Source organism: Phyllopteryx taeniolatus, chromosome 2, assembly GCF_024500385.1.
Source record: "Phyllopteryx taeniolatus isolate TA_2022b chromosome 2, UOR_Ptae_1.2, whole genome shotgun sequence".
NCBI classification, from domain to species: domain Eukaryota; kingdom Metazoa; phylum Chordata; class Actinopteri; order Syngnathiformes; family Syngnathidae; genus Phyllopteryx; species Phyllopteryx taeniolatus.
Genome location: NC_084503.1, coordinates 28,430,070 through 28,442,415, shown reverse-complemented (window position 1 = coordinate 28,442,415; position 12,346 = coordinate 28,430,070). Strand labels below are relative to the sequence as shown.

The window sequence follows — 12,346 nt, the reverse complement described above, 5'->3', positions numbered from 1 at the left end:
ACATGGGGAGAACATGCACTCCAGCTCCATACAGACGAGGCCGGATTTGAACCCTGAGGCAGATGTGCCGCCACTAAAATGTAACAATTTTTGATATCATCCGCTTCCACAATATTATAGTTTGTATTTTGTATCATAAACACAAACATTAACATTGAATAAATCTCAAAAAAAAAAAATCCTGGTTAACGTTTAATGCAAGATTTGATGCACAAAAACATACAATATTCTCTATTTACATTAGAAGATTACATTAGAAGAGATAAGAATAAATAAAAAAAATTAAAAAAAAACATACAATTGCTTTTGTTGACCACTAGTGGGCAGCTGACACAACCTTTTGTGATTCTCCGATAACAATCATGCAAGTTACATTTAAAGTATTTTAAAAACAAATAACACTATAAAATGTGTTTCCATTGGTTGTTAGCTACATTTACTCATCTAATTTTGCTAAAAAGTCAAAATGGTTGCAAAATGGACAGCAAAGACGAGTCATCTTTTTGTAATGGGATGGAATTTTGCCTGTAGGTGTGAATGTGAGTGCCAATGGTTGTTTGTTTCTATGTGCCCTGCAATTGGCTGGCAACCAGTTCAGGGTGTTGATGATAGCTGGGATAGGCTCCAGCACGCCAGCGACCCGAGTGAGGGGAAGCGGCTCAGAAAATGGATGGATGGACGGAATTCAAATACCCCCCCAACCAAAAAAAAAAAAAAAACACCTCATGACTTGACACTTCATTTGGTTTAGATTATTATTATTATTTTAAATGTATAATGCTTGAAATTCATAATCGTCATAAGCTTCATAATCTTGCAATATTTTTGCTAACTTCTTGAGGATACAACCTACAAAAACAAGGCAATTTATTAATGTTGCGGTCCAATGAAAAACATATAGGTCCCACAGTAACTCTAATTGTGTAACTTTTTCCCTGAAAAACAATAAAAGTATTTTCTGTTTCTGTAAAATGTATGAAAAAATATTTTTAAGTAACTAATTTAACTATTTAATTTGATTAGATTATGTTACTTGACCATTGAATTGCTATATTTTCAAGTAATACAATGAAAATAATATAATTTACATTAAATGTTGTACATAACTATTTTTAAAATGATATAAAATGCACAATAATATAAATCAGAAACAAAAACAATAAATAAATGCCTGTGGCTTATAAGATTGCAGTTTTACAGCCCTGCGTGATTGTTTTTCAGCAACTTCCCACACGTTCAAATGCCACATGTGTTTGTGAATAAGTGGATGGCACCCTTCAGCGTTCTAATTGATGCCTACTGAGCGCAGGCCAACAGAAGCCTTCTCCTGGCAGCCACACGGGAGGAAACCACTGCCAAGGCATCTTTCCTATCAGATTGCTCTTTGAACTGGAGGCTTATGAGCTTCTGATGAGCTCAGACTCCGCGTGGTGGCACACACCAATGCCTCTTCGACTTCCTTCCTCCGCTCGATCCTACAGACCGAGCAGGAATCTACAAAGTCAACAGCGGTTGCCTAAAGACGGGAAATGCCCCGGCGGTTATCCGTCACAAACGTGTGCGATCTCTGGCGCACTATGATTCTGACTTAACTCTAAATGGAAACAGTGTTGTTTCTTTTCTTTTCACGCAGCAGAACAGTGTGTCAGAGTGTTTCCCCACGGATAATTTCAGACACGAGAGGCCCCCTCTTTGCCCCCTTTTTGCACTCACCGCCTGGCATTCATTAGGCTCGACTTATTGCTCGCACATGGCCCACAGTGGGCCGAGTGTTATCCTCACACGAAAGGTGCCGAGGAAATTGCTGAGTCTCGTGTCAGAAAGACAGTTCCCTAGGGAGATTTCCTTGACCCGCTTCGCACACGTGGCTTGGCGTCAGGCCGGTCGCAAGGAGGTATAATGAGGCTTAAAGCGAGCTGAGTCACAAAAAACCTGGCAAGTCCTCCTTATGCCTCGGTGAAAACTAATATCCAGAGTGAGCCGGACATCCAGCCCTGAGGGATCCCTAATGCAGTCCTATGGGAGATTAGCGGTGTATGCTTCCTTTCTTGATAAGCTAATCATATGCACACATGCGAGAGAAAAACAGACCCAAGATAATAAAATAGTTTACTCAACTTCAGACTATGCACTGGTCAGTTTTGACATTTAGGAAGTACTTTGCTGCCTCCTTTGTATTGACGAGTGGACAGAAAAAAATCAAATCCTTCATGGTATTGCGTAAATAATAGATACAAGCACAATTGCAGAGTATAGATATGTTATTGCTGTTCAGTACAGTTTTACAGTGTAGTATTTCATGAAAACACACCACATATGCACACATGCGAGAGAAAAACAGACCCAAGATAATAAAATAGTTTACTCATTTTCAGACTATGCACTGGTCAGTTTTGACATTTAGGAAGTACTTTGCTGCCTCCTTTGTATTGACGAGTGGACAGTTAAAAATTAAATCCTTCATGGTATTGCGTAAATAATAGATATGAGCACAATTGCAGAGTATAGATATGTTATTGCTGTTCAGTACAGTTTTACAGTGTAGTATTTCATGAAAACACACCACATGCGAGAGAAAAACAGATGATGTAATAAGACATGTTTTCATCAGCTCATTAGGCACACAGTTTTATCCGCACATGCTGTTAAAGAACACAGAGCATCTCCTTATTTTAAAAAGTCATAATTATAGCGGATTTATGAGGTTTTAATTCCATAATATGACATTGACCATTTTGGATTCAACAATATGCTGGTCATTTGTTTTCGTAATTAACGTTGACTTCACTTTTACAGGATGGGATATAAATTACATAGTATTAAAGTCACAGTTACAGTATACTTAATGATTATTTTGTCTTGTGGGGTCTCACATTTCAAAATTCTATTTTGAAACGGGGTACACAGTCACACCTACAGGTTTTGAGCACCTTAACCAATTTTTAAAACGGGAGAGACCACACACACGATGCGGGAAAAATTGGTCTGTGTGCTTACTGCTCTTAGTGTGTGGTGTACTTGAGATCACCAACACAGCAAACCACACACACACACACACACACACACACAATGCTATCTTCACTGACAATCGCGAGTCTCCAATGATAATCGCAAGTCTCCGCAGGTTTTAGCGATCGTACATAATGAACAGGTTTTACGATTGTACGCCATGACCATTTTACAACCACATTGGGGAGGAATCACTCAGGATAATCTTTCAGAGACATCAGAAATGTTTTGTTCATAAGGGAGGGGAAATTAGAAATATATTTGGAATCTTTATTATCATTGCACACTCTACAAAGAAATTGCTAAATGCTGCAGAAGTTGGGGGGAAAATGCTCAGATGTGGCCCGATTATCTTCATGTGTATACCAAGCTTTAATGTATTGCCAAACTTCATCTTCGACAAACTGTCCTTCTGGCCATTCTATCTACAATTCGGACAATTTGCCAATCTAATACGGCTGAAGTGCTGCCTCCATAAGTGAAAATACAATCAATAGTTTTACTGTCTTTATGTTGGCTTGTGTGCGCTTCACAGTTTGCATCATTTTTTTTTTTTAGCTTGGCCAGGGAGGGGAAAAAGCTTAAATTTGGCCTGTTTGTCTGTACCCTGCTTGAGTGTATTGAATGTGAATCGACTTTAAAACCAAGGTATGTATCAAATCGTGATTTTTCTTTTTCTTTTGCTTAGCACATCTTGACATATATTGGATAGATTTTAGCAGGTGAAAATCAAAGTGACTTGTGGATCTTTCAAGGATCTAGTTAAATGTGTACAAATATATCTGTCTTCAGGCAGCAATGCAGACATTGGCTTTCATGGTGCCATAAAGAACATCACAATAGGTGAAAAGTGCTGTACCCATCTAAAAATATGTAGTGCGTTAATAAAGACAGCAGGCGCACACGCTATTGCTAATACTTTTATATGTCTTTTCATGCATGCGCATTTGTGCCAAGGGTGAAGATGAAAAGTTTTTTTGGACTTGTAACCCTTCTTCCCCCTGCCGGTAATCGCGCCGGAGCCCTGTAATCCACTGCACATGCAGATGCCACGGGGGGAATATTACTGTTCATAATATTAATCTGTGCTCAAATTCCTTTCTGTTACCAAAGATGAAGAGCGTCGTGTGCCGTGTTCTTACGGGTATTAAGTGAGCTACACGAGATTCGTCGAGAGGTCGGGTCTGACTTGTTGTTGGGGGAAGCTGGGTGGTGGGGGAGATCAGGCCCAAAGCCCCAGGTCGGGAACACCATCTCCATATTCTCATAAACAGCCCAACATAAAAGGGGAGGGGGGGTTGGGTGCTGTGTTGGGGACTCAAATCCATGCGGGGGCCCTAGCATGAATCAATGTCAGCCCGATGAGGCGGCAAGGTTAAAGCCTCTTTAAGGTCCCCGGCTGTGATACCTGACTTAGCAGCAGGTAAAGCTGGCGTGCCGTGAGGGGCTGAGGCGCTGGGGTGGCGTTGAATTGTCTCCGCCGAGCTGATCAAAGGCCCCGACGGCGCGCCACCGCCACATGAAACCACAGCAGACGGATGAATAGGATCTTTTTGCTATTCATCACTCCAGTACCTGGAATTTTGCTATCGGAGGCTGTGTGCAGCACAGCCTCCGGAAAGCTTGAAAGCATTATTATGCTAAACCTTGGGGAATGTTTTATTTTATTTTTTTAAACGAATAGGCTAATGACTGCAATTATCACAAAGTAGCACACTTTGCTTACAGAATTCAGCAAATGTGTGCTATTAAGAGCTCTCATGACCCTTTTAATATCCTCCTTTTATTCTAATTATAGTCTATATATCTAGTTATACACAGAATGTATTCAAATAAATTTGATTATTCATGAATTGTGATCATTTTTATGTAAAATAAAAGCATGTATTTCCATAGTTTTAGAACAATGTTGAATGAATAATTAAGTTCCAACAATTCTCTTAATCTTCGTTTAAATAAAACAACAGACCTCCACCAAGGCAAAACAGTCCTTAATATGTGTAACCCCAAAAAAATAAAAAATCATTAGCCGCAAGGCGATACTGTTGCAGATTGGATCTGGTTGGTCACTGGCTTCCATTTGGCTCCAAGTTTATTACAGACTAATTTCATGTTTGTCCATTGTTACTGGTTTGTCTGTTTTTTTTTAGCTTGCAGACTAGTTCCTTGTTTTTATGGTTAGAAGCATGCTACCTCTTGTTGTTTTGATAGTTTGTAGGCTACTTAATGATGTTTGTCAGCAGACAACCAGGTTACTTCCCCAGATATATATGACTGCAAATTTTACAACAATTCTTATTAGAGTTCAAAATGCTATCTTCACAAATCAGCTCCTGTTTCCTTTTCTGGGGAAACCAGTTTAGGCAGCAAAGTATGGGTCTGAATCAAATGGCTCCCTCTGCTGGTTGGATGATTTACTACAAACTTGGTTCACAGCACATCGGTGTTTCTACGGTAACCTGTTTAGGCAGTTTACCAATTTGGGGTTGAATTAATTGTTGCCCACTGTTGTTTGCTACCAAGTAGTCGGATCTATCCTGCCCCCACAACTCATATCCATGACATTCTTTTCGCTTCTAAATTTGAACAATCAAAAATCAATTAATTTAATTATACCCATCTATTCATAACATGTTCAGAGCCAAATCCACAAATGTCCTTTTGCAACTCTTTGCAGTGTTCGTGCTGCCCATTCGCCACCTCGCCAATGCTTAGTTGAAAAAGGATGTCGTCCACCATGCCGCCGATTTGCAAATCATGTTCAACCTATATTTAATTGAATACACTACAAAGACAAGATATTTAATGCTCAAACGGATAAACTTTATTGTTTTTAGCAAATAATCAAACTTTTACTTTTTTAATTTTATTGCTGCAACACGTTCCAAAAAAGCTGGGACAGCTGGCAAAAAAGACTGAGAAAGTTGAGGAATGCTCATCAAACACCTGTTTGGAACATCCCACAGGTGAACAGGCTAATTGGGAACAGGTGGGTCCCGTGATTGGGTATAAAAGGAGCAACAAGTGAACAAGTGCGTGAGAAAATAGTCGAACAGTTTAAGGACAATGTACAATTGCAAGGAATTTAGGGATTTCATCATCTACGGTCCATTATATCATCAAAAGGTTCAGAGGATCTGGACAAATCACTGTATGTAAGCGGCAAAGCCGAAAACCAACATTGAATGCCCGTGACCACTGCACTGCATCAAAAACTGACATCAATGTGTAAAGGATATCACCACATGAGCCCAGGAACACTTCAGAAAACCAATGTCAGTAAATACAGTTTGGCGCTACATCCGTAAGTGCAACTTGAAACTTTACAATGCAAAGCAAAAGCCATTTATCAACAACACCCAGAAACGCTGCCGGCTTCTCTGGGCCCGAGCTCATCAAAGATGGACTAATGCAAAGTGGAAAAGTGTTCTGTGGTCCAACGAGTCCACATTCATAGTTGTTTTTTGGAAATTGTGGACGTCGTGTCCTCTGGGCCAAAGAGGAAAAGAACCATCCGGACTGTTATGGACACAAAGTTCAAAAGCCAGCATCTGTGATGGTATGGGGCTGTGTTCGTGCCAATGGCATGGGTAACTTACACATCTGTGAAGGCACCATTAATGCTGAAAGGTACATACAGGTTTTGGAGAAATATATGCTGTCATCAAAGCAACGTCTTTTTCATGGACGCCCCTGCTTATTTCAGCAAGACAATGCCAAACCACATTCTGCACGTGTTACAACAGCGTGGCTTCGTAGTAAAAGAGTGCGGGTACTAGACTGGCCTGCCTGCAGTCTAGACCTGTCTCCCATTGAAAATGTGTGGCCCATTATGAAGCGTAAAATACGACAACGGAGACCCCGGACTGTTGAACAGCTGAAGCTGTACATCACGCAAGAATGGGAAAGAATTCCACCTTCAAAGCTTGATTATTTGCTAAAAACAAAGTTTTTCAGTTTGAACATTAATTCATTAAATTAAATATAGGTCGAACATGATTTGCAAATCAGTGTATTCTGTTTTTATTTATGTTTAACACAACGTCCCAACTTCATTGGAATTGGGGTTGTAATTTTGACCATGTTGTCTGTTACAATTATGTATCTTTACCACCAAGATTTTGAATTCTCCTATTTCCTGAGCTTGATAAAGTCCTTACGATCCTTCTTGAGGATCATTAAATAAGTGAATCATCTCAGCACTTACTGTAATTAATAAGAACATTAATCAACATTTAATATAATTTACCATTTCAACTGCTTTTATAATCACATCTTCCTGCTGAAAAGTTTTTTTCTTTTTCTCTGTACTTGGCTGACAACAGTGCTACTGCTACTGGCAAGAGCATCATTATACAGTATTACATTTGTTCAAGGCATGAAGTTAAATCAATAAGTCACTTTGATGGAAGGTTTTTCTTTTTAGTATTCAATAGTAAAATACAAATTTGTTCATCGTTTCAATTAATCATAACATTTAGGGCTCGCGAACAGGAAAGAGTTGTTTATTGTTGGCTGTATCCAATGTCATGTTGGTCATACCATAGAATAATTTATTTCTTGTGTTTAGTGAATCATGCTGAAGACAAACTTACCCCAAAAATGCTAAATCAAAATCGCAACATTTGTCTCAAAAAAAGAAAAAAAAGAAAACAACCTCGCAATTAGAGTATTTTCCCAAACCTAGTTCCGATTAAAGACTAGGTAGTTTTGATAGGGCCCAAATCGTTACAAGCTTATCTGCTTCCTAGTGATGAGGACCGGCTAAGTGTGGCTAAAGGGTTAACCACATAAACACATGTGTTGCTGTGTACACAGAGTACACAGTGTACACAGAAGTGTGGCTAGGAGATTTTATAGAGTTTAGCCACATTGGCTCAGAGGTTTTATGACCTAGTGCCAACCCTGCTTTGGGTGTGAATTGATATGAATACAGATATTATTACTGGAGCATGTCACGATAGATGTCACAAGTGAGTGTGGAATTGGATGCAGCCCGTTGTGTCACAATGAGGTGCAAGGGGTGGTGGGGTGTGAAGGGATTGACATCAAAATGACGTAAACTTGTAAACAACACCCACACCTTTTGCGAAGGGAAGAGTTGTTTGTCACTGCGTGAAGTTTGGTTATAGGTAACAAAAAAAAATGAACATCCGATTTTGATGCTGTGGAGATGCACTTTCAATTACAGAGGTAGTGCTGGGTGTAAAGCTGTTTGAACGTGTAATGGAAAGTTGCTCTGATGAAACAATGAAATGTTTTCATGTCCTTTGTCTTTGTCGAATTTAAAATCTACATTATTCCAACAGTACATGTCGGGGGAGAAAGAAAAATGGAAGTAATGTGGCGCATTGATCGCTGGTGTTGTTACATTTCTGTGCATAGGGCATATTAGTCATCGTTAGCTGTTCTTGGCATCACCTTGCAATGGGGGACCTTGTATGGGTCTTGTAGCATAACCTTGGCTAAAGAAAACCTATCTTCTAATCACCAGGACTTGGCTATTTTTCCTCTGCTCATCCTATTTCTGTATATCAGTATATGAATGCAGGCCACCAGTTAGTTAATTTCTCCATTCCCAAGATATATCTGGCATCCGGTGTCATATCCATCATGGGTGCTATCCCCTACATTGAGTCCACATAATTTTGCTCATACCTGATTTTATATAGCCATCCATTTTGTCAGGTCTGTTCAGCATTCGCTGTGACAGATGAGGTGAGCTTAATAATGGACGACCAAGCAGCAAAGCAGCCCTATAAACAAGAACAGTTATCATAAGATTTAGGGGTATCCATCATGGTGTATCATATAAATGCAACTCTCATGATACATTATTAATGTAACTGGATCAGATCAATTTGTTGATGTTCAAAGTCACATTCCAGTATATGCTTAACTTACTTCCGCATTCAGCAAAACGGGGCTAAGCATGTCCTCCTGGTTCGGGTGAATGGTGAAAACACCGGTTCAAAGCAACCGTAGGAACTTTAATTGTCTTCAATGTCTTTTTTTAACATAAGCTCCCACCACAGAGCCACCAAAGATTACAATATTCACTGTTTAGGCTTCATTGGTGTTTACATCCATCATCCATCCATCCATCCATCCATCCATTCTCAACACCGCTTATCCTGTTCAGGGTCGCGGGGTGCTGGAGCCCAACCCAGCTGGGAAAGGCAGACTACAGCCCAAACTGGACACCAACCAGTCACGGGGGACACATAGACATGGACAACCAATCGCACTCACATTCACGTTATGAGAAAGGTGTAAACTTTCATTCTAATATGCCGCACCTAGAGATGATAAAAATACTTCATGTTTTGATCATATGGGTAGAAACAAAATCATGCATTGTAAAAATGCATTATACATAGGTAGAAGGGTTTTCCAGAATTTTGAGGTCAACTTTGGGGGTGCACATTATGCATGGGTGCGCATTATACACGAGAAATTACGGTAAATTCATGACCGAGCAGGCTACTTCTTTATTTGTTTGTTTGTTAGCAGACTACGTCCTGGTTTGTCCATTTATGATCGAGGGGCTAGTCCGTGGTTTGTAAGGTTATGACCTAGCAGGTTACTTCTCACTTAGGGACATTTTCTTACAATATAACGTTTATCATGCAACCACTGTATTGTTATACAGTACCTTATCTGTAACATTAAAAAAAAAAAGCGACAGTATCATGAATTACTCTGTGGTTCCCATCCCTAAAAAGCACTGATAACCAGCAATCTTTCTCTTTTAATACTGTTCATTTTTCCAAGGTTGTTGTCGTGGCAATAAGGACAATGTCAGAAAACGTGTAGTGATCAATATTTGCAAGTGTGTCTGGTGAGAGAAGGCCCAATAAACAAGTGTTAACAAAGGCCTCAGGCCCTAGCAGGGTTGGTTTACAGCTTGTATACACCGGATATGATGTGAAAACAGCGGTTCTGTCCTTAGGAAGTCCTTAGCAGGAGCTCTGATCCGTGTTCCCTGCCTTGTTCCCAAATAAATAACAAGGCTGGTCCACTCAGGGAGAACATGAAAAAAGAGATTTGCCACTCGGGGACTTGAGATGATGTTTTTTTTTTTTTTTTTTTGTTCTTTTTCGTGATGTGTTATTCAGGCGAACAAGGGATTACGTGTGTCCTCGCCAATATGAAGCTCAAGCGCAGCTCTGGGGATGATTGGAAGCAGAGCAGGTTATGCGATGTACATAATAAGAATATTTAGGCAATATTGGGGTTATTTTGAAAGGCTTAGATTAAGACTGCAACCGGGGGAAGAAATACTCACAGTCCCATCTGGACTGTTGAGCTTCTGTTTGATTCTTTTGTATATGATTTTTGGAGTTTAATTTCATGTTTTAAACCTTCCCTTTGGGCGGCACGGCTGGTTAGCACATCTGCCTCACAGTTCTGAGGACCCTGGTTCAAATCCGGCCTCCCCTGTGTGGAGTTTGGATGTTCTTCCTGTGCCTCTGTGAGTTTTCTTAGGGTAGTCCCTCTTTCCTCCCACATTACAAAAACATGCATGGTAGGTTGATTGAAGACTCTAAATTGTCCGTAGGTGTGAATTATTATTTGTACCCCGCCTCTTGCCCAGAGTCACCAGCACTCCTGCGACCCTAGTGAGAATAAGTGGTTAAGAGAATGGATTTACCCCCTCTAATTACTTTAATGTTTTATCATCAGTCATACCCACAATTCACACATGCTGATTTTCATCACTGCTTTTATAGTGTGTGGTGTACTCGAGATGACCAACACAACACACCACATACATTACAGTATTTCTCCACCGACGATCGCAATCACTTTACTCAAACCAGATGCCCATCATACCAAGACTGACCTGTGGAAGGCAGCAGGGTGCCACAGAGCATCAAGACTGCTGAAAAATACAAAGAAGAATAAAAGAGTAGAATTAGAAGAAGAAATAAAACAAGGAAGGCTATCTGTTATCTTACCTGGTAACTACATTGGGCTCCACTTTTGGCTGGTTTACACCATATGATAATCGTTCTGGATAATCTTTGAGGGATTTGGTTGCACTTTTGGCTGGTTTACACCACAGGATAATCGTTCTGGATAATATTTAAGGGACACCCGATAAATGGGCCTCTGCTGACGTTGATCGAAAGGGGAGAAAAAATTTCAATTCGGCCTGATTATCAGTATATGTTAGTAGGAAATGTTTCGGATTTGTTTAATCAATGTGGACTAGTCACTGATGAGGTCATTTTTTTCAGTATAGTTCTATAATTAAAATAATCACAGGAGAAGGGAAGGTTTTGCAGTAATTCTCAGGGCATGGAATCGATGGCAACTAGACTGTTCTGGTTTTCTTCGAAGATGTTTCGCCTGACATCCGAGCAGGCTTCATTAGTTAATGCAATAAGGCTTAGATAGGACAGACTAGCCTGAGTTAGTGTGGAGAAACTCAACTATTTATGCTCAACATCTTGTAAACTAATCAGAACAGTCCAGTTGCGATCAATTCAATGCCCTGAAAATGAAATGACCTGGATGAATGAAAATATTCACAGGGATCTTTGCAATAATCTCCCATATATTCACCAACAGTGGACAGTTGATACATCGAATTTAGGCAGAACATACACAATAGAACACAAGAACACAGACATTCCTCACCCGCTGTCGCATCATAGTGTTTCCAGCGTGTGAAAGAATCCTGTCGCTAGATGTGCTTGCCGCTGGAACAGCCTGGTAACATTTTTATGACTTGGCCAAACGAGGAGACTTGTCCTCGTTCTGGGCCGACCAGAGCAGCTGGTCCTGCTTGGTGGGGGCATTTGAATTGTTTGCAAATAATCCCTGACCTCTTTTTGTGCGGTAAAATAATTATTTTTTGTCCTTCCACTTTAATAGTGCGGGCCGAAAATATTTTGAAAATCCTGCTGGAGCCTGGCTTTCTTTTCCTTTTCCTGGTTCTTCCGCAGTTAACAAAGCTGTACATTCAGAAATTGAAGACAATTTTAATCAGTGAAGGTGACGGACTAATTTCAGTCAGCACGCTCATCTGTTGCTTCGAGTGGTTGTGCCTCCTACTCAAGCCAGAAACACGTGATTAGAGACGAGTCGACGTCATGCTCTCCACTAGTCGTCTAGTCTGTATAACCCCTGTGTGTATCCCGCTTTCGTGTCCTGCCAAAGTTCATCTTCGAGAAACTACATCCTTTTGGACACTTTTTCCGATACATAAACTGACTATTAGGACAATATGTCAATGTAATGTTGCATCTTGGTGATGAAGTGCTGCCTCCATGAGTGAAAATACAGTCCATGCCAAGTTATAAATTCTTGCTTTTTGGGGTATTTTGAT

General features: G+C 40.2%; 1 long non-coding RNA gene across 1 annotated transcript; it reads right to left on the bottom strand.

Annotated features, from left to right (window-relative positions):
• Positions 1–8,216: 8,216 nt before the first annotated feature.
• On the bottom strand, positions 8,217–11,780 carry LOC133466314 (uncharacterized). The gene is made up of 3 exons (XR_009784916.1): positions 11,656–11,780; positions 10,856–10,894; positions 8,217–8,765 (listed from the first exon to the last, which is right to left on the bottom strand). It is a non-coding gene; the product is annotated as an uncharacterized LOC133466314 (long non-coding RNA).
• Positions 11,781–12,346: the final 566 nt, after the last annotated feature.